This window comes from Sciurus vulgaris, assembly GCF_902686455.1.
Source record: "Sciurus vulgaris genome assembly, chromosome: 2".
NCBI classification, from domain to species: domain Eukaryota; kingdom Metazoa; phylum Chordata; class Mammalia; order Rodentia; family Sciuridae; genus Sciurus; species Sciurus vulgaris.
Window position 1 is genome coordinate 169,125,266 of NC_136462.1, and position 19,776 is coordinate 169,145,041.

Consider the following 19,776-nt stretch of genomic DNA (forward strand, 5'->3'; position numbering starts at 1 on the left):
GTTATAACATGCAGAATAAAATAAATATCCACAAAAATAACACGAACAGGGGCGGGAGGTGTAGCTCAGTAGTAGAGCCCTACCTAACACGTACAAAATCCTGGCTAGATCTCCAGCACTGGGGTGGTGGTAGAGGAGGTATGTCCGAAGGACACATGGACCAACCAGAAGCTCTGAATTGTCGAAACCAGGAAAATCAGAGCAATCAGATATAAAATGAGAACTTTAGGTAATAACGTGCAGAATAAAATAAATATTCACAAGTCTATGCTCATATGAATGATTAAATGAATTAATAAATGAAGGCAAAGGGACAAGGGACACCTCTCCTTTACAGAAGAATATCAATTAATAAATGTAAAAGGAATGAGGGAACAAAAAATTTATATTGGGCAAACATCAAAGTAATTTTTGCAGACACACATCCATCACAAACAGACACTAAAATTTGTGGGCAGAGATTTACAGAGAACAAGCTATTTGTGTAGTCTCAATTTATCACCTAAAGATATTTATTAATTACAAAGGGGAAAATGTGAACTTTTTACTACATGGTAGGTGTCACCTTAACCACATGACTGGGGTTAACATGGCCAGAAGTAAAACTGAACATCATCACCCTCTTTCTTTTTTTGGCGTGAGGTACCAGGGATTGAACTTAGGTGCACTCAACCATGGAGCCACATCCCCAGCTCTATTTTGTATTTTATTTAGAGACAGGGTCTCATTGAGTTGCTTAGTGCCTCACTTTTGCTAAGGCTTGCTTTGAACTTGGGATCCTCCTGTCTCAGTCTCAGAGTGCACCTTTGATAATACTTGATTTGCCACAACTTTGTCGGTGCTACAAAATAAGTAATAAAAATTAAATAAATTGCATTTCTTACCTCTTAAAAAGTAATGTATTTTCTTGCCAAGGAGAAAAAAATTTAAAGGATGACTCAATCACAGTAGGTTAAATGAAGTTTTTGGGTGTTTGATATTCACTGTGTTCAAATTATAGTATTGGTAGAATTTCTAGAAAGAACACAGAGGTCATAGAACTTCAATAGCTAACTGTACTTAGTTTTTGTTTTATGTTTTTTGGGTTTTTGGGTTTTTTTTTTGTTTTGGTTTGGTTTTTGTTAAGTGAAGATTTTAGTTGGTGATGTCTTTGGGTCAATCAGTCCAAACTCATGCTTTTATGATTCTATTGAATTGAACATATTCCAGGGCATATATCTTTAGTTTTGAGTGTGTGTGTGTGTGTGTGTGTGTGTGTGTAATTAATCTGGTTATACAGTTTGGGCATTAACATTTCAGTGCTTGATAAAAAAAAATCCTTATTTTTTTTTCTTTTAACTATATAATCAAAATTCTATTCATGTTTCTCTTGGCTTAAAATGTGTGCTCAATTTGACTTGCATTTGGTTAACATCAATTTCACTTAGAATCACTTATTCTTATCAGGACTTCAATTTATTGAACACACCATCCAGTTGAAAATAAATTCCAGAAGGTAAATTGCTGTGTGTAACCATCACAAACAGAGAAGCTGAGGTTCCTGCTTTTTGACTGTGACATTTCTAAGTCAATGGAATCTCAGTTGTGCTTTGTATATACATTGTACTTGACTTTTTACATTTAAACTTCTGAGCAATCATATTGGGGGAAAGTACCCAATGCACAAGGAAAAAGAACCTAAAAGTACCAAAAGAACCGAAAGCTTAAGAATGTGTACCTGTCAATAAAAATTTAGGTAGAAATGTGAACATTTAGAATGAGAAAATAATTTATAATAAATTATAAGTTTAAAAAGCTGATCATGTAAACAGAGTCAGAAAGATTCTATATATTATTAAGAAACTACCTATACCATCTCTATAATATCTCGACCCTTTTATATTTTGGTGACAAATGCTTTATCTCTTTGTCTTTAGATACACAATTTGTTTAAAGAATCCTTCAAATAATAGAAATAAAATACAGCATTTCCTCTGGGATGTTGGATCAATTTTTTTAGATCACTGACCTTTGAAAGTCTCATCAGGCATCATTTATCAATAATGGCACATACACTTTTTAATCATCAAATTTTGGAAAACTTGTACATTTTTTGAATGCAAGGGTCCAGTACATTTAAAATTCTCTCTTACAATAGCTGGTCTTTGTACTCTTGAAATTGATGAACTATACCACCCCTTTCTACCCCATTCCTCATCAATGTCTTCTTTATGACTACATTGAGTTTTAGGCACCTTTAGACTTATGTATAAAATTTCTTCATATTTTGTTTTGTTTTTCTGTCAAGTTAAATATTTCAGTGTGTTCATATGAGTCACTTTTCTTTATTAATCAAATTACCAAACAAGAAACAAGCTACAACTTCTATTCATAAGTCTATTCAACTTTTTCCCTAAAGAATCACTGGTTTTGGTGTGATCTGGAAATTATGTTGGTACAAGTGATTTTCCAATGTGAGAATAATTACTGATTTAATGATTTTAGTAGTTATTTTTCAGTTTTCTTTATTTTTTTTTTTAGTTTTCTCTCTATTCTTTAGTAAATAAAATAACAGAAAAGATATTCCTTTTATACAAAAAAGTTACTTTTAACTTCTTTTTCTAATGACATCCTCAAAACAGTTTTCATATTGCAGTTAAATGGAGTCTTCAAATCTTATCACCTTTCCAAGCAAATATCCGTGACTCTTTGCAAATGCATTAGCATGCTTTACATGTTGCAGGGCTGAAGCTGCTTTTTGAAGGTACACTTCCTCCATGTGCATACATATGGTGCTACAGGGCACACTTATATTGCAGCATGCCCTAAGTCCTGCATCGTTTTGCCATGATGCTGGGTGAGTCTGTAACTTGAGCTATTACAAAACTCCTAGAAGTCATTCCTATATTAGAACAACTAGCAAAAACAAGTATTATGGAAATCAAGTGAAAGGCACATAAATATATCCCACTAATTACAAAACAAATGTACCCCCAGCCCAACTTCCTCTTTAGCTCCCAAAGAGGCATAACAAGTCCAATTCTACGAGGCCCGAAGATAGATGTGATCCAGGAAGTTGGAATGGAAAAAGAAGTTGTTTTATTTGGTACCTGTTAAAATTTCTTAATTTTACATATTTTACAAAAGCATGTGCTCATTTAAACATATTTCTAGGGTCTTGCCAGGTACTTGATGTCCATGAACAAGTGAGTGGCCTTGAGCCTTTGGCTTCATTGACTCTATGGTATAACACCACCTTTCCTTATTGTGCAGGAAAGAAAGCAGAAGCAAAGTCAACAAGTTCATGGATTGCAAATGAGTTGCTGAGTGTTGGCAATTCAAAGAAATCCTGCAATGCCCTGAAATCTTACACTTGAGAAAAGTTGTACAGATTTGACAATAATCCTTGAATATATCACATTTCAATACCAAAATCTTAAATAAACCTTCCTAAACAATAATTCTTTTTTTTTTTTCAGCCTCTCATGGAAGGAGCCTATGCAAGTAAGGAAACCTGTATTTTATGATTCATTCATTGATTTATGATTCGGTTTCTGTTACTGGTGTCCTACTTCATTTTATTTGTAATATGCAAGCAACCAGGGCATGAGAACTGTGTTCTGTCACCAACAGCCTTTAGGATTGGCCAACATGAAATGTGACTGCATTACTCATATTTGGGTACATTGTCTATTAGGTAGACAATGTAACAACCAGACACATGTTTATATACTTTACAACTCTTCCAGGTTCAGCTGACCTCGGCTGGGCTTGCTAGTGTTTCTTCAGTTACCTACAGTAGGTTGTCAAGATGTCTATGCTGATCTGACTAGGTTTGCACATTCACATCAAGTTACTCTTCCCTGATCTAGGATGACTTTTTCTGGATAACCAGGGCCACTCAGTTTCTGTTCTTATGACTCACATTCTGTATCTGCTAGCCTGACCATGTTTTCATGACGATAGGAGATGTACAAGAACAATCCAAAATGTTCAAGCACTTGAAAGTACAGGGCACTTGGTAATAATGCCCCATTGACCAAGTTGTATGGCTGAACCTTGAGTCAGAGGGAGGGATCTACAGTTACATGGTAAAAAGCACATATGCATTGGAAGATGGAGAATTGATGTTTATTTTTTGTGATCTCACAGTGTCCACTTGAACCTCCTAACCAGTACAATGAAATCTCCACTCCAGCTGCCTCCCAGCTCAGTACTGTGCATGACTGCACCTCACTGCTTAGACCAAAATGCCTTCTCTCCCACCTTACAACCAACCCATCAATGAGTCATCTATATTTTCAGAGTGTACATACAATTGAACCACTTCTCATTGTCCCCACTACCTCTGTATGTAAGCTGCCATCCAGCTTCACCTATGCAATCTAACCAGTCTTGTAATCAATATCCCTGCTTTCTAACATTGCCCTCCTGAGAGTTTCCGACACCCCAAGGAACACTTTCAATATCTAAATTAGATCCTGTGCCTTATGCTCAAGGCTTTCCAAGTTCTTCCCCATCAGACTTAAAATAAAATGCTGAATCTTTAGAATTGGCCTATCAGTCCTTCCAGGATCTGATCACTAACCATTTACCTTGCCTCATTTTTTATACTCCTCTTTTCTCACTGACTCTACTAAAGGTACCCAGGCCTCAGAACATTTGTGCATGCTACCTCTGCGGCCTGGGTTACTGTGAATGTGCTGGTTATAATGCCCATGTACTTATTTATTTAGATTTCTCCCCAAATCTCTTGGGTATCTTCTCTCTACCTTTGTTTTCTTTTACTTTATCTCTCTCTCCCCTTCCTCTTTCCCTCCACCCCCACTTCTTTCTTCTCCTCTCTTCTCTCTTCTCTCTCTCTCTCTCTCTCTCTCTCTCTCTCTCTCTCTCTCTCTCTCTCTCTCGTGCTATGGATCTAACTCAGGACTTTATGCTTTTAGGTAAGCCCTCTGCCACTGAGCCACATCCTAGCCCTAGGTGTATTTTTGATGTCTCTCTTTAATAACTACCTGCCATTTTCATTGATGTCTCTCTCTAATAACTACCTGCCATTTTCATTCCTGATATTTTTTTCTTCATAGCATGTTACTACTAAATATTATAACGTATATTTGAATAAGAAAACAATAACCTAAAAAATGTAGAATAAAGTCCTGTAAACATTACACCTCAAGTGAGGATATTCCCAAAAAAGATTCGATGGTAGTTGGGAAAATAGATAGCAGAGGCTGACAAAACCCTGCTTCTGTTAATTTAAAATACTTAGTGTGCTTTGATAGCTAAATACTATCTTTAGTAGTGTCTCATCAATGCTATACTTTCTAGAATATACCTCTATATGTACACTAGAAACAGAAAAACATGCATTGTTCTGACAGCAAGCTTTGTGCTCATCTACTGCACATTTTCTTCCTGCTAACTTCACCCTCAGGGGCACTCTGGTATGCTAAAAAAATTTGGATAGCTGTTGAATAATGTCAAACCCAGCTGCAAGTGGATCTAGGTAAGAGAAATCCATGTCATGATGGGTATCTTTGCCATGATATGGACTTCTTTGCAGTCTCAGGAAGATAGGAAACTTATTTTAACGTGAGGTTTGTTTTGTTAATTTATTGAAATGAAGTTCACATGACATGAAATGAACTATTTTAAAGTGAATAATTAAGTAGCATTTAATGCATTTATAAGGTTATACAACCATTACATACAGCTAATTCCAAAACAAATCCTTCCCTCCAAAATGAAACCTTACACCTGTGGAGTGATTATTCCTAGTTCCCTGTGGAACTCTCCAAGCCCTTGCTAAACAACAATCTGCTTTCTGTTGCTATGTTTTTACCCACTCTGGATATTACATTAAGTGGAATCATACCATTCATGACTTTTGTACCTGACTTCACTTAACATAATGCTTTTGATGCTTATCCACATTGCAGCATGTATAAGTACTCCATTCCTTTTCTTGTCTAAAAATGTTTCATTATATTAATATGCCACATTATATTTATCCATTCTTCCATTAATGGATATTTGTGTTGTTTCCATTTGGCTATTAGGAATAGTGCCTCTGTGAACACTCATGTTTAAGTATTTGAGTACCTGTTTTCAGTTCTTTCAGGTATATACTTAGAAGTGAAATTACTGTATGACCATAGCAGCAATGTGATATTTTAAAATGTATAAGGTAAAATGCCTACAGGTGTGAAGGACACCAATTAAATTGAAAACAGAGTTATCAAAACATCAAATGAAACAATTTTATGCCATGGTTAACGTATGTATTTCTTGGTTTCCCATTTACAAGACCTGATGGCTGATCTAGTGACTGCTGTACATTCAGAACTTGAATGACTTTTCAAGGTATCCATAGCAATTGTTAATGTGGTATGAAAGGTTATGTTTTCTTGGTGACAGGTCCTTCCAATATTGCTGGGTTTGTTGCCTGCTAAACACTAATGAACATAAAGATATAATTTTCTCTTCCCTCCAAATTCAAAAGAAGACTTGAATTGCATCTAAATGAGCCCCAGGATCTGCATTTAAAACCCTCAGTTAAGAAACCCTACTATAGAGAAGGGAAAAATGGACTCCATGGCAAAAAAGAATTGTAAAACTGAACTCCATGGCAGCCCTCTCTTCTCCATGCATTTCTCTTTTCCCACCTCTTCTACCACTATGATCCTACTTTGGCCTGTGTCACAGGAAATACAAGCCTTGCAGTGAATATCTGTGAAAGTGGAGGTTATAGAATCCAGAGATACTGTCTTTAGGTTGGACATTGTCAATAAGTTTTCAGCTGTTGTCTTCCTGTGTTTAAGGTATCAGATTAAATTCAAGTTAATTTCTGTATAACTCAAACACTTAAAAATTAGAAATAACTTTTCTAGACCTAATGGTATAAAACTGTAGATTCCTGTACACATACCTAATCTCATTTAATCCTCTGAAAATTGTGTGAGCATATTCTATCTTTACCTTGAGTTTAAGATGAGGGAGTCAGTTTCAGAATAACTTAGTCAATTAAAATTTTAAATCAACTCTGATTTAAAATTTATCAATGTGGCTGGAACCTGGGCACCTAGCAAGTCACAACCTTACATGCTTTTCCTATTGGACCAGAAAACCAGTATATCCAGACTTAATTGCTCACTTTGTTTTTCAGTATCAAGAATAGTTACTGTGAAAATAAAAGCTAACACATTATAAACTGCTCTGCCAGATGAAAAGATCATTTACATGTGAATATTGTAATCCACAACCTGAAAAGTACCATCGCTCCGTTGTTTCAGGGGAAAGTCTCATAAATGGAGGCCAGACATTCAAACAAGATATTTTCCTCTAGGAAAAGGAAAAATATTTTTGGAAACTGAGTTCTATTACCTGAAAAGAAAAACAAAATAATGCTCAATCTGTATTTGAGGAAATCCAAAAACAGCATGTAGTTCGAAGGGCTCTGAGAAGTTTCCCTGGAGAGGATTCACTGCATTCTACAAGTGCATGAATAATTACTGCAAAAATTCAGTCCCATATGTTAGTTATCTTGTTTTGAATGAAAGAAAATCCATTTTTGAGTGGATTAGGTTTTAACCCCCCCCCCCACACACAGTTATTTATTCAAAATTTTAATGTTGTTTTTATGTTGCTTTCTCCCATGGAAGAAATGCACCTTATTCTAACAGGAAAGGGGAAAGGGTGGGAAGCTCTGGTTATAAATATTTTATTGTATATAGAGACAAAGATTATGGGGGAGGGCACATGAGTAGCAGGAAACAAATGAGATGTTATTTTCAAATCCTCAGAGAAGGTTTATATTAAACCATCTCTGCCAGCTTGTTTTCTGCTTGGTTTTTACGCTGTCAAACCTGGTAATGGAACCCTGTTGTGTATCTGGAGCTCACCCATTAACATCTTGCTGAAAGTCTGAAAGGATCCATGCTGTAGGATAGACAAAAAGAAAAAGCTCTTGTAAAATGGCACCATTGGTAAAGACATGTTTTCAAGAAGGATGATCCATATTAATTTATTTTTGTCCTCATAAAAAAAGTTTAAAAAGGTATTAGCTTTTCTCCATACAATCAGTTCTTTTTCTCCTCTTACCTCACCCAGTGCCTCTGAGTTATTAGAAAACTTTGACCTGAAGGAATTTAACATCCTTCATGACTTCATAACCCATTGGAGTTCACTTGACCAGAACTCAATATTAATGAGACCAAGGTCAGGTCCCTTCTCTGAAAAAAGGAAGATTAAAGTCCTGTTTTTCTCACATAATGGCACAGACAACATCTCAAACCTACAGTTCACAAATTTGCATCTCTGAGCACCACAGGAAGTGGATGAAAGGGTGAATAATGTCACCAACCTTATCAGATTGCAGGGCTGATGAGGTGGGCCTATGATTTTGCCTCTGAGCCACCTTAAAAATGTGTCTGCATATAAGCTGAATAATTACTGCAAAAATATAGTAATTATCGTATCTGAGCAAAAAAGCATTCAGTATTGAACTAGTCTTGTTGATGGTAAATCTTTGTTCTGCTGTACACAGAGTAGAATTCTAAAGTTTGTAGTGATTTACCAGTGAGCTCAATAATATATTCATATTTCAGAGTCAGGTACCTTTTGTAATGCAGTTTTATATTTTTAATACCATAAATGATGGTCTACATTCCAGATATTGAGGGGAATCTATGAAAATAAAATTCACAGAATAGAACTTGCATGAAACTCAGTTATGTTTAGTGATGGATGCATCTCTATCTAAATAATACATACATATCATAATCATAGGCTTCTACTCATGAGTCAAATTGTGAATGAACTAGAACATTCCCCCCAAAGCTTTTTGGCACCAAGAGCTAAATTGAAAGATTTAAAAATGTGTGGGTCATTTTGTCCTAAGTAACAGCATCAGCTAACCTTCTTTAGTATTCACTATTGGCCAGTTAGTCTACATAGGCCATTTTTAGTTTACCCTACAGATCACTCTGTGTTCTATAAAATGACACTTGTCTCCATTTTTTCAGATGAGTCAGTAATCCCAGGAAATGTGGCATCATCTCAAGTAGTGCAGCTAGTATAGGTAGAGCCATTATGTTGATACCAAAGCCAACCTCTGCCTTTTGAAGGTTGTAAATGCAAATATTAATTTTAATCAGCATCAACACATCCTATTAAAATGTACATTAATCACAGGTTCAGACTGACCTAGCTATTATCTAAATACAGCCTACTGAACACTCAGATTGCTCTTTTTCATTCAGATTGCTCTTTTTAAACTCAATAATGGAGTTATGGCTTTATTAGGTAGTTTTCTCAGTTACGTGCTTAGGGAAAAATTTGAGAGGAGAGTTTTAGTGGTGATCTGGTACATGTTAAAGGAAGTTTGTGGTGTCAGATATTTCTTTGGTGGATCTGATTACTTTCAGTGCAAATGGATAAATTTAAGTAATACTAATTTTAGGAAATAAAAATTTTAAATGATCAATTGTATAGAAAATACAATTGGTATACAATGGTACTAATAAAGTATAAGTTAAGATGCATTTAATTAGTGTTATTTTTATTTTTATTTATTTTAGTTCCTGGACTTTGGAGCTATCCTATAAATAGGATAGGAAAGAGTAACTGCTTTTAGTTCCTAGAACTTTTGTGAAAAATATGAAGTCAATATTTAGTCCCTCCCTACCCTATCTGCATAGTATTCGTGGTTTGCTCATTTAATTGTTAGCATTGTGGTGAACCATAAGCAAGGTTAAGAACTCATACATTAAACTTTGAGCCAATGTGTATATAGTCCATCATCATTATTTGTATATGCAAATTCACCTTTTCATATTTTTCAAGATTTTGTGTTTCATGTAAGGCATTTTCCTATTTGGAATGCTCCCTCATGTGCAGCCTATAGTATAGAAATCCCTATTTGGTGTTTTTAAAATAGAAGGCTATCATGTGCCTTATGAAGAAAATACATGTTAGATAAGCTGGATCCAGGCATGAGTTCACAAGGCTGTTAGATGTGAATTCAGTGGTGAAGAATCAACAGTACATGTTAAATAATGTGTTTTCAGCAGGAATTTGAATAAAATGATTTGAATGTATTGATTGATTGACAAAAGTTTTGAGGCAAGGGATTTGCAGAAACCTATGTATCCTGTGTTTCCTTGGAGGGCAGTTGTTCAGTATTTGCTAATTCAGTGTGTGTGATGACTTTGCAGAACATAAGTACTTCACAGAATGAAAATCAGTTGTCTTTCCAATATAAATTAGCAGTTAGTGGGTTAGACCCAGAGATGCAAGGACCAAAGGTACAATTCCTGTCCCCATAAGGCTCACCATCTATTGTGGAGATGGATTCATAATAAAATTATTGCATAGAGTAGAGAAAGTGCTGTAATACAGATGTTAACAAGGTGCTAAGAGAAGCCTAACACTACCTGGGTGTATCCAGGTAATAATATGTAGCTTTACAGCTGCATGCCTGAGAAAATAATATAAACAGTAAAGAAAGGATTTATCACATGTAGGAGATAGTAGAGGATATATTTATTTTTAATAAATATTTTTAAAGTATATATTTTCTTTTAAATAAAACATAATGTTGGTAGGTTTCTGAGTCATGTTGGTGCCATGTTTTTACAGAAATACACTGTGGAGAAATGCTTCTGCCTCTTGCCAAAATGGACACCGAAGAAAAATGAAGACCTAAGATTTCAACGAAAAGTCACAGAACAGAAATAGCTGCACACATCTGTAGTCTTTAATTCATCTACAGCCATCGTAAAAAAGGTGGGGAGTAAGTTGCATTGTGATTTTGGCCTTTTAAATTTTATTTTAAATTATACAGTACTAAAAAGGCAGAATAGTGCAGGTATTTATTCAATAAATATTCAGAGGTCTACTTCTGCACTCTGCAGACTGTTGTATTGACTTAGGACTACAATAGTGAGTTAAAATTGCAAAGGCATACATAGCTTTGGAGGAATTGACTTTCTAGGATAAGAAGTAAGTCTGTAAACACACAGAAAGGAAACTGGCAGGCATGATGTTTATGAACATGGAAAACAGGTTCATGATATAAAGGGTGGTTGAGGGGCTACTTTAGTTAGGGTGTCAGAGCACATCCCCAGAGAATTTGAGCTGAGGGCAAAATGATGGAAAAAAGCCATCTGAGTAAGGGTTTGAAGATAGCACCATCCATGTACCATGACCTGGGATCTAGGTGGATATGATCAAGGCTTAACTAGCCAGTCTGTATGGCTTGAAAAGAAGGGATTTGGAGAAGCATGATGGAGGACACGAATTTGGAGGATGTGTTAGATGTGGAAAATTGTCTTGATTTTATTCCAGTGAATAACAGAAGTCACAAAAGAGCCATATTATCAGAGGAGTAGAAGAATTTATGTAGGGTGATTATCTTAATCCAAAAATTAAAAAACTGATGTGTTTCAAAATTCAAAACTTTTTGAGCATCAACCTGAAGTATTTTTGAGTTTGAGATTTTTCAGATTAGGTTTGCTCAACCAGTAAAGTCTTTGCAAAGTCCAAAATCTGCAAAAAACAAATCTGAACTCTGAAACACTTCTGGTCTCACACATTTTGGATAAGGGCCACTCAACCTATATATTTTTAAAAGGGCATTCTGCTTTACTATAGCTAGCTAGTTGGTATGGGATCTTTAGTAGTGGAAAACAGGGTACATTCACCCAGGTAAGAGGTGTTGCTGTGTTGACTTAGGAACATGTCTTTGAAGATGGATGGATTTAAAATATATTTTGGATCTGTTCCAGAGCGTAGATGTCCATCAGTGCTCTTTATGAATCTCCAAACATAATTCTAATTTCCATGTGTAGACCATAATGTCCCTTTTTAAAATTTTTTTATTTATCTTTTAATTTTTTACAGATTTTAATACACAATAAACAATTGTGAACAAATTGTTTGTGGTGTATATGTGTGGCCTGCTTCTGAAGCTTAGCGTGTTGATGTTAAATTATGAAAAGTTAAAATTTTGCTCTGAAATCTCACATTCCAGGTGAGTTATCTTGTAACACACAAAGACTTGAGCAGATGTACTTGAGACTCCTGCTTATTTATTACATGGTTCTTGAATTCAGGGGAATATTGTTTCTCAAACCACTGAGAGATATCTTACATGAAAGTTCTCCTTCTAGATAATAAGCATATGAATTTTTTAAGGACTTGAGGCTTAGGTCAGTCAAGCATGACTTTAAGACTAAAATTTTATACTGGTTTATTCCTAGATGGAACATTGAAAAAAAAAAAAAAAAAAGCTAAATACAACTTAAAATTGGTGTCTTAGAAGGAAAAGAACATATAAATTTAAGCAAAATTTGCCAGAGAATGTAACATATTCAACAATTAAGGTTTTATGTCTTGGAGTGTAGACCATTGTACAAAATTCACAGAGGAGGTGGGTGGAAAATGAATGTGAAGGTTCAAGTTTGCAAGAAGTCATCAGAAGCCATTGTTAGAGCATGGACCACCTGGAGGTCTGTGTTCTGAAGAATTATTCATGATAACTCAACTGAATCATATTTTAAGATCTCAGTAAAATACAGAGTACTGCTTTCCAACTCTCGTAACTGTATAAAATGGTTCTCAGCTTGGATGTTGTATAATCCTTCCTTTCTCACTCTAGATCCCTCTCAAAAACCCTTAGTTAACAGAAAACAACCTGAGCAAAGCAATTGGATAATTGAAGACTCATGCAATTCCACAAGATATACACATGTAAAGCTATAATAGATGTGGTACAGCAGGAGATATATAGCACAGACCAATATCAGAGAAACCTGAGATTTGCAGTTAAAATTCTCAGGGTCCTTTTCTCCATCACAAGAGATACACCACTTCTTCAGATCCTGAACCATCAAGATACATGAGTGATACTTTGGTCTTAGGGGAACCAAGGCTCAAGCTTACTGAGAAGTATTCTGTACTCTAAAACTCAAGTAACTGAAAGCAGACATGATGGACTTGTAAACAAAACAAATCAGTACAGTTACATTACACAGAATAAACAAACTCTGGGGAACTTTTCGGTTTTTTTTAGCAACATATTATAAATCATTAGCTAGTACATTTCACCTCTGTCAATACAGAGTGTCCTGCAAAATAAGCATAGAGCTACCCAATATCAACTTCAAGTTTTTGTAATACACACAATTGGGCCATAAGGAAAACCTCAGAGAAGACTTAAAGGTGATGTACATATTCCTCAATTAGTCTTGTCACCCACTGGACTGGATACAACTCTTTGATTAATTGTAGATCATTAAGAGGATATCAAAATTCCTAGGAAAATGATTGAATTCTGAAGCAATAAGGATAAAATAAACCAGGAAGAGTGATGGTATCTTAGTTTGGTTGCCCAAGAAGCTTCTGGTGAGACAAAAGAAAAAAATTGGATACTGGTGTTTATTTGAAAGGTGATGTTAGTATTCCTTTGTAGAGAAGTACATATGAGACAGGGAAAGAAATGAGTGTTTTCTCACTACTGTGACCAAGAGGAGCACAATCCCATTAGGTAATTCTAGGATAGGATATAGAGAACATACCTTGGATTTAGCTAACCTAGGGCAAGGGAATTAGGGTAGTTAGCCAACCTCTTTCATCTGCCTTGGCTGAGGGCTGCTCCCTAGGGAAAGTGTGGAGTGTTAACTCCATGTTATCTATGCTATACCACACATGTGGACCAAGAGAACACCAACAGCTAAAGGAAATCCTCTGGTGAAAAGTCCCAGGATGTTTGCTATTGAAAGCCAACATTAGGTCATCATGCCCAAAGAGATGAATGCCAAGGGGATGTGAATGGAGCACATGCAGCTTCTTAGACAACAGTGATGATGGTCATGAAAATATTGATAGAGCTATCACTTATTTGATGAATTATAACCCAGGTATTATACAAAATGCTCTACGTACATTTTAACATTTGAATTCTTATTTGTTCAATACTCACTGCATGCAAGGTAGGGAAAAGGGAGGGGAATCTTTATATCTCATCACAACAATCCTGCATCATTTATATTATTCTAGTCCTCAGTTTATAAAAGAGCAAATGAGACTCAGCAAGGTTAACCAAATTCTCTGAAATAACACATGTAGGAAATAGAATTGGAATTCAAACCCTGGTTTGTCTGCCTCCAGAACCATCTCTTGAGTGACATTGCAATCCTTAATTAATCACTGATGTTTTTCTGACATTCACTTATTGAAAAATTGTAGTTATTATTTAAATTTGGGAATACATTAAAAATACCCATTTTTTCATTTTTCAAAGAGCCTGCATGTTTTTGGAAAAGAAAGACAAGGAAATGTAGTGTTCCAGGACTCCAGTGAAAGTATGTTCCAGCTATTGAAAATAAAAAAGAAAGAGTGCATCACTTGTTGATGCATAACAACTCCATAACTCAGTAGCTCAAAACAACAGACATACATTATTGCTCATTATGCTCATTATGAGTGAGTTAGGGAATTTCGCCAATGTGGCGGGGCTTAGCTGATCTTACATCATTTTACTTAGTCAATCACTTGACAACCAGCTGTGGGCTGGATAGTCTAAGAAGGCTTCACTCACATATCTTAGGATTGACTGGATGTAGCTGGGGCAACTTAATTCCCAAGCAAGTCAGCCAGGGCTTATTCAATGGCAGCTGAAATAATGCCAGTTGCGCATCCCACAGAATGAGTGAAAGTATTCTTGAGGCCAGGGCTCAGAGCAGCCACTGCTGCTATATCACATAGGTCAAAGCAAATCACAGGCCAGCTCAATTTAAGGGATGTGGAAATTGACTCCATCTCTTGGTGCTAGGAGCTTCAAAACCCCAATGCAAATGGGCATTGATAAAGGAAGGACTGGATTGCAAATAATCTATCAAGAAGAAAACATCTGAATAAATGTTTACAAAGTGAGTAAGCATTCCATAGTCAAATAAGGTAGGAAAGGAATTTAAATCAAGAAGAATAATAGGCAAACAAAGAAAAGAAAGATAAGGTCCCATAATTCTAGCAAGTGATTTGGGAGCAAGGAAGAAGATGAGGCAAGCATCATGAGAGACAGCAAGGGGAAAGGCCAGAAACATGTAAATGTATAGAACTTAGGAAAATAAAAGTTAATTTGGAGATTGAATAATATGTTTATGAAAAAAGTGAGCAGCAAATGGGAATGGGGCATAGTTTGGTTAAAGGATAAGCAGATAGGTAAATAGATTGCTGTAGCACTATGACAAAAACATTTACAAGATAATCTCATGAAAGAATTTATAGCGTATTTATTTTAAAAAGAAAGGAAGGGAAGAAAGCACTTTCATAGGCACTTGGGGAAAGAAATGAGGTTGAGAGTGATCTGAATGAAAGAACTGTGTAATGAAATAAACACATGATAGAAACTTCTGTGCTGCACCATTCATAAGCATGCTAAACATAATGGGTTTGTTTTTGTAAAAACTAATGGTGGCTTTGGCTCTCAGTCCCACACCAAGGCTGTAGATGATCACTGGACAGTTTCCAGAACAGGTCTCTGTGAAGTTCCTTGACCCTAAGTGTATATATGTATTCACATTTGTCCATTGGTGTATGGGTATGAAATGAAAATGTGCAATTCTTGAATTTTTCTACTTTGAGACTGAATTGTATAAACAGCCCAATTCTACAGTTTTCTCAATCTACTTTCATTGTCTTTCTGGGCCTATGTTTTAAGAGTGGTGCTCTTGGCTTAGCACACTGGTGCATGCCTATAATCTGAGCAACTCAGAAGTCTGAGATGGAAGGATCACAAATTCAAGGCCAATCTCAACCACTTAGCAAGGCCCTGTCTCAAAATTTAAAAAAAAAAAAAAAAAAATCAAAGGACTGTGGATATAGTTCAGTGGTAAAGCAATCCTGGGTTCAATCCCTAGTACCAAAAATAAATAAATAAATAAATAAAAATAAAGTGGTGCTCTCCAGTTACCAGATGTAGCAAATCTTAGTGCGAGGCTTAACAGATTGACATTAGCATCTCAAGTTTCTGTGTAACATCAAAGGGAACTTGACTATGGAAATAAATGCTGTCAAGTCCCATGAATGGAGAACCCAGGCCAAAATACTCACCCTAGTTGGCTTAGGGATTACATTGCATTCATTCTTCATTCCCAAATATATGGGTAATTCTTTACTCCTGATGTCTAAAAAGTGAAATAAATATTATTTTTTAAAAAAGGTAAAATAACTTTGCCATAGGAAAATAAGTACGTTGTAAAAGCTGACAATAAAGATACAATATCTAAGAAATACTCTCTAGGAACTAAATAATTGATTAATTAATTATTTTTTTCTTCCGGGAACAAGGCACCTCCCCATTCAATCTCTTCACCTCCCTGAGAGTGGCAACCACTATGTCCTTTGTTCCCTTTAAGAAATTGGATCAAACATGAACACATCCCTATGTAATATATTATTATATATTATAGATTATATAATAATGAGGCCATACTTGTATAGCCTATAGGGGATTTGCTCATTTACTTCAATATTTGTTTCTAAAGTTCACTAATGTCATTGTATATAACTGTAATTCATTTTCACAGCTAAATATTAACATTGCATAAATGTATCACAGTTCACTTATCTATTCTCTAGTAGATTAACATGCTTGTCATTTCCATTTTCTATTGTGAACAATAATACTGTGATCATTTTTTATCTACTGTTGTCTGTTCAATAGTTTTCAGGACAATATACACAGGAATAGATTGCTAGTAGGATACAAGATAAAGATGATCAATCATCACAGTTTGCCTGGGACTGAGGATTACTCAGGATGCAAGATTTTCAATGCTAAAACCAGTATAGTCTCATACAAAATGGTATAAGTGGTTACATAAAATATGCACATGTACCACTTTATAGCATAATGCTAAACTCTTTTGCATAAAGGTGCTACCAATTTACACTCCCTCTGTATTACTCCCTGAGTATTCCTTTTGAACATAGTTCCTCCGTGCTTGGTGTTCTGGATATCTTAATTTTTATCAATCAATTGAGTGTGAAATGGAATCTTACCATAATTTGATTTCCCTGGTTACTAATGAGGTTTAGCATCTTTTTGTGTTTTGTTCTCCATTTGTGTTTTCTCATCTATGAAATACCTTCTCTATCTTTCATCTTAATTCACTTAGGTTGTTTTATTCAATGCATCTCTTCAGATTCTCTTGGTTTTATCATCACTTCAACTTACGACAATAGCACTCTTGATACTTTGAACTGAATACATCTTTTGATGGAATAACCACCATGTACATTACAGTGTGTTTAGTAGCATCCTTGGTCTTTACTTACTAGCTGCAATAGCACTGCTGCCAGTTGTGACAATCTAAAAAAAAAAAAAAAAAAAAATGCATCTAAACATAAAAATATCCTAGCCAAATACCCTCCTTGGGGAGAAAATTACACCTGGTTGAGAACAACTGACCTAGATCTTAGAATACTGTATCTATGGGAAAGAGGAGAGAACAAAACAGATAAATTCCTTCCCTGTTCCTCTCTTTCATGGGCTGTTCCAATGTACGTTTCTCTAAACAACATTTTTAAAGGTATCCCATGTCATAGAAGAAGGATTTTCTAGGCATTGGTTGTACTTCTTCCTGGTTCACCAAAGTGCAGTGGCCAGAGCAGTAATGCATCACCTTGTCTTGTTTCCCACCCTTCCCTGCCCTGTTCCTTCCTCTTCTCTCTCCTTCCTTAGGATTGCATATTCTGATTAAAGCATTAACACTTAATGTTTGTCTCTTGGTTTCCTCAGGAAACTGAGCAAATACAAATAGTTGTAGAAAAGACACCCTATGGCTAGGATTTTGGAATTGTATTATTTACCTGCATGATAGCAATAGGGATCACATTTTTAGTTGCAAATGGAAATGAAATACATCCTGGCATGGAGCAGCAGCACAATTGTTTAAGCTTTCACCAGTGGTACATTGGGATAAGGCTTAAAGGAAGGTCAAGTCTTAGGAGATAGAGTAGCTGCAACAAACTGATTATTAAGAGATTACAATGATGTGTCTTGTAGAGTAGGGTGACTACTTTTGACTTACAAAAAGAAAATGTTAGGCTGTTGGATAAATTGCCAACTTAAGGCATATTTTAAAAGCCAGAGGACATCTATGGCAAATGTGAAGGAGATTTATCTCTGGTCAGACTGTAATGAAATTCAGGCCTGGGATCTGACTGTAAGATTGGCATAGCTGTAAAGGAGACTGGTATCATAGCTTTGTAAGGTCTCCTATTTCAAATATAAGACTATGACTGGGTTGTTGAGACCAACATGAGTTCTTTAGTTGAATAAAGCTAGAGGACCTTGATCATCTAAATTCCCCTAACCCATCCTGTAAGATAGTAGCAGTCCTTCTCCCTTAGGCCAGTGGTTTTGGAAGCATCTTAGCTAAAGCAGATGCCTTATGATCCTTGCTCTCTAGAGATCTTTTATGTCATTCTCCATTCCCTCCAAGATGATAACTAAGGCATTGCCTCAGCAGAGAAGTATCAGTCTCTCTCCAGGAATAAATAGCCTGCCCCCTAAACAAGTTGAAGTGCCCAATATGTGCCATCCAAACCAAGGAAACCAAATTGGGAGTGGATCTTGAAGATATTAGTGGTGGGGGGTGTAATAATGGTGGGTAGATCTGGGAGTAATCATTGATATAGAAGCACTCGCTCATAAATTTAATATTCAGCCTTTTATCAAGAACCCTTGGAACTGGTCCAGATAATATTTTGGGAGGGTTCAAAAACCCATGTGGTCTACAGGAAAAGAAGAAATTTTTCAACTTCTTTGACTGTCTTGCTTGATAAAGGATCAGATGGCTCAGGGAGGAGGGATAATAGAATGCATGTTAAAATGGTTTAGGTATAATCTGCAAACCTACCACTTCACTATATTCCTAAAGAGAACTCAGACAATACTCCTTTCACAAAGCCAATAAGGTATTCAAACTTCAGAAGGTTGTAAAGTTTATTATCTGTGGCTTAGGGTTGATGTTTGAAGAAGGCATTTTGGAGCTTCCCTCAAACACTGAGATGATAGGACCAGGAATAACAGAAGCTAAGTCCATATTTACCACTAAAGGCAAGATGGGAGTATATGCTGTAATGGGAAGCAAAATCAAAGCAGCAGTCAGGGTGCCTTAAGCCATAGAAATCTGACAATGGCTAAGAGGTCCTGGAAATGTTTTAGACAAAATAATTGAGCAGCTGACTGAGATATCATACAATTTAGATAATGGAATACAGGATCAAGAGCTTATAACTACAGAGGAATATCGTGGTCCCTTTCCACTTTTCCATATTTAAGTTGGTTTGCAAATGGGAAAGGGATGTGACTGTTAGCTTATTCTCATCTTGATTCCATTTTGTATTTATATTTCACACAGTTAGTTTACATTTGTCTGCTAATTCTAATACATGAAGTACAATGGGTGCAGAATAACAGTTTGTTACATATTATCAACATTTGCTTAGTGGTGTTTTGTATTACAGATAATATTTGATCATTGATATTAATATGTGACAATCCTCAGGAACCAACTTGGGGGTATATTCCTGCACAGGGTGTTGTTGCTTTGCTTCCCCTAGGTGTCAGGGACTATTCTGACCCTCTTCCAGGATTCCTCTCCAGGGTCTGACTCTTGAATTTAACTGCCCAGCTTTGCCTTGCAAAAGGACCTGAGGCTTGGTCTCCAGATTGTGTTACAATGCTCCCTCAGAGCCAGCTTGCTTTGTTCATTAGTTTGGTCCCTA

General features: G+C 35.9%; 1 protein-coding gene across 5 annotated transcripts in view; it reads left to right on the forward strand.

Moving 5' to 3' along the window:
- Positions 1–19,776, forward strand: part of PAK5 (p21 (RAC1) activated kinase 5) — a 386,653-nt gene that overhangs the window by 200,347 nt on the left and 166,530 nt on the right. For 3 of the 5 annotated variants that reach the window (XM_079126870.1, XM_079126869.1, XM_079126872.1), the window contains one exon: positions 10,618–10,764. The gene's annotated coding sequence lies outside the window, so the exon portion shown is untranslated. Of the gene's footprint in view, positions 1–10,617; positions 10,772–11,880; positions 12,011–19,776 lie in introns of all 5 variants that reach the window. The other 2 variants (XM_079126871.1, XM_079126873.1) reach the window with 2 other exon arrangements.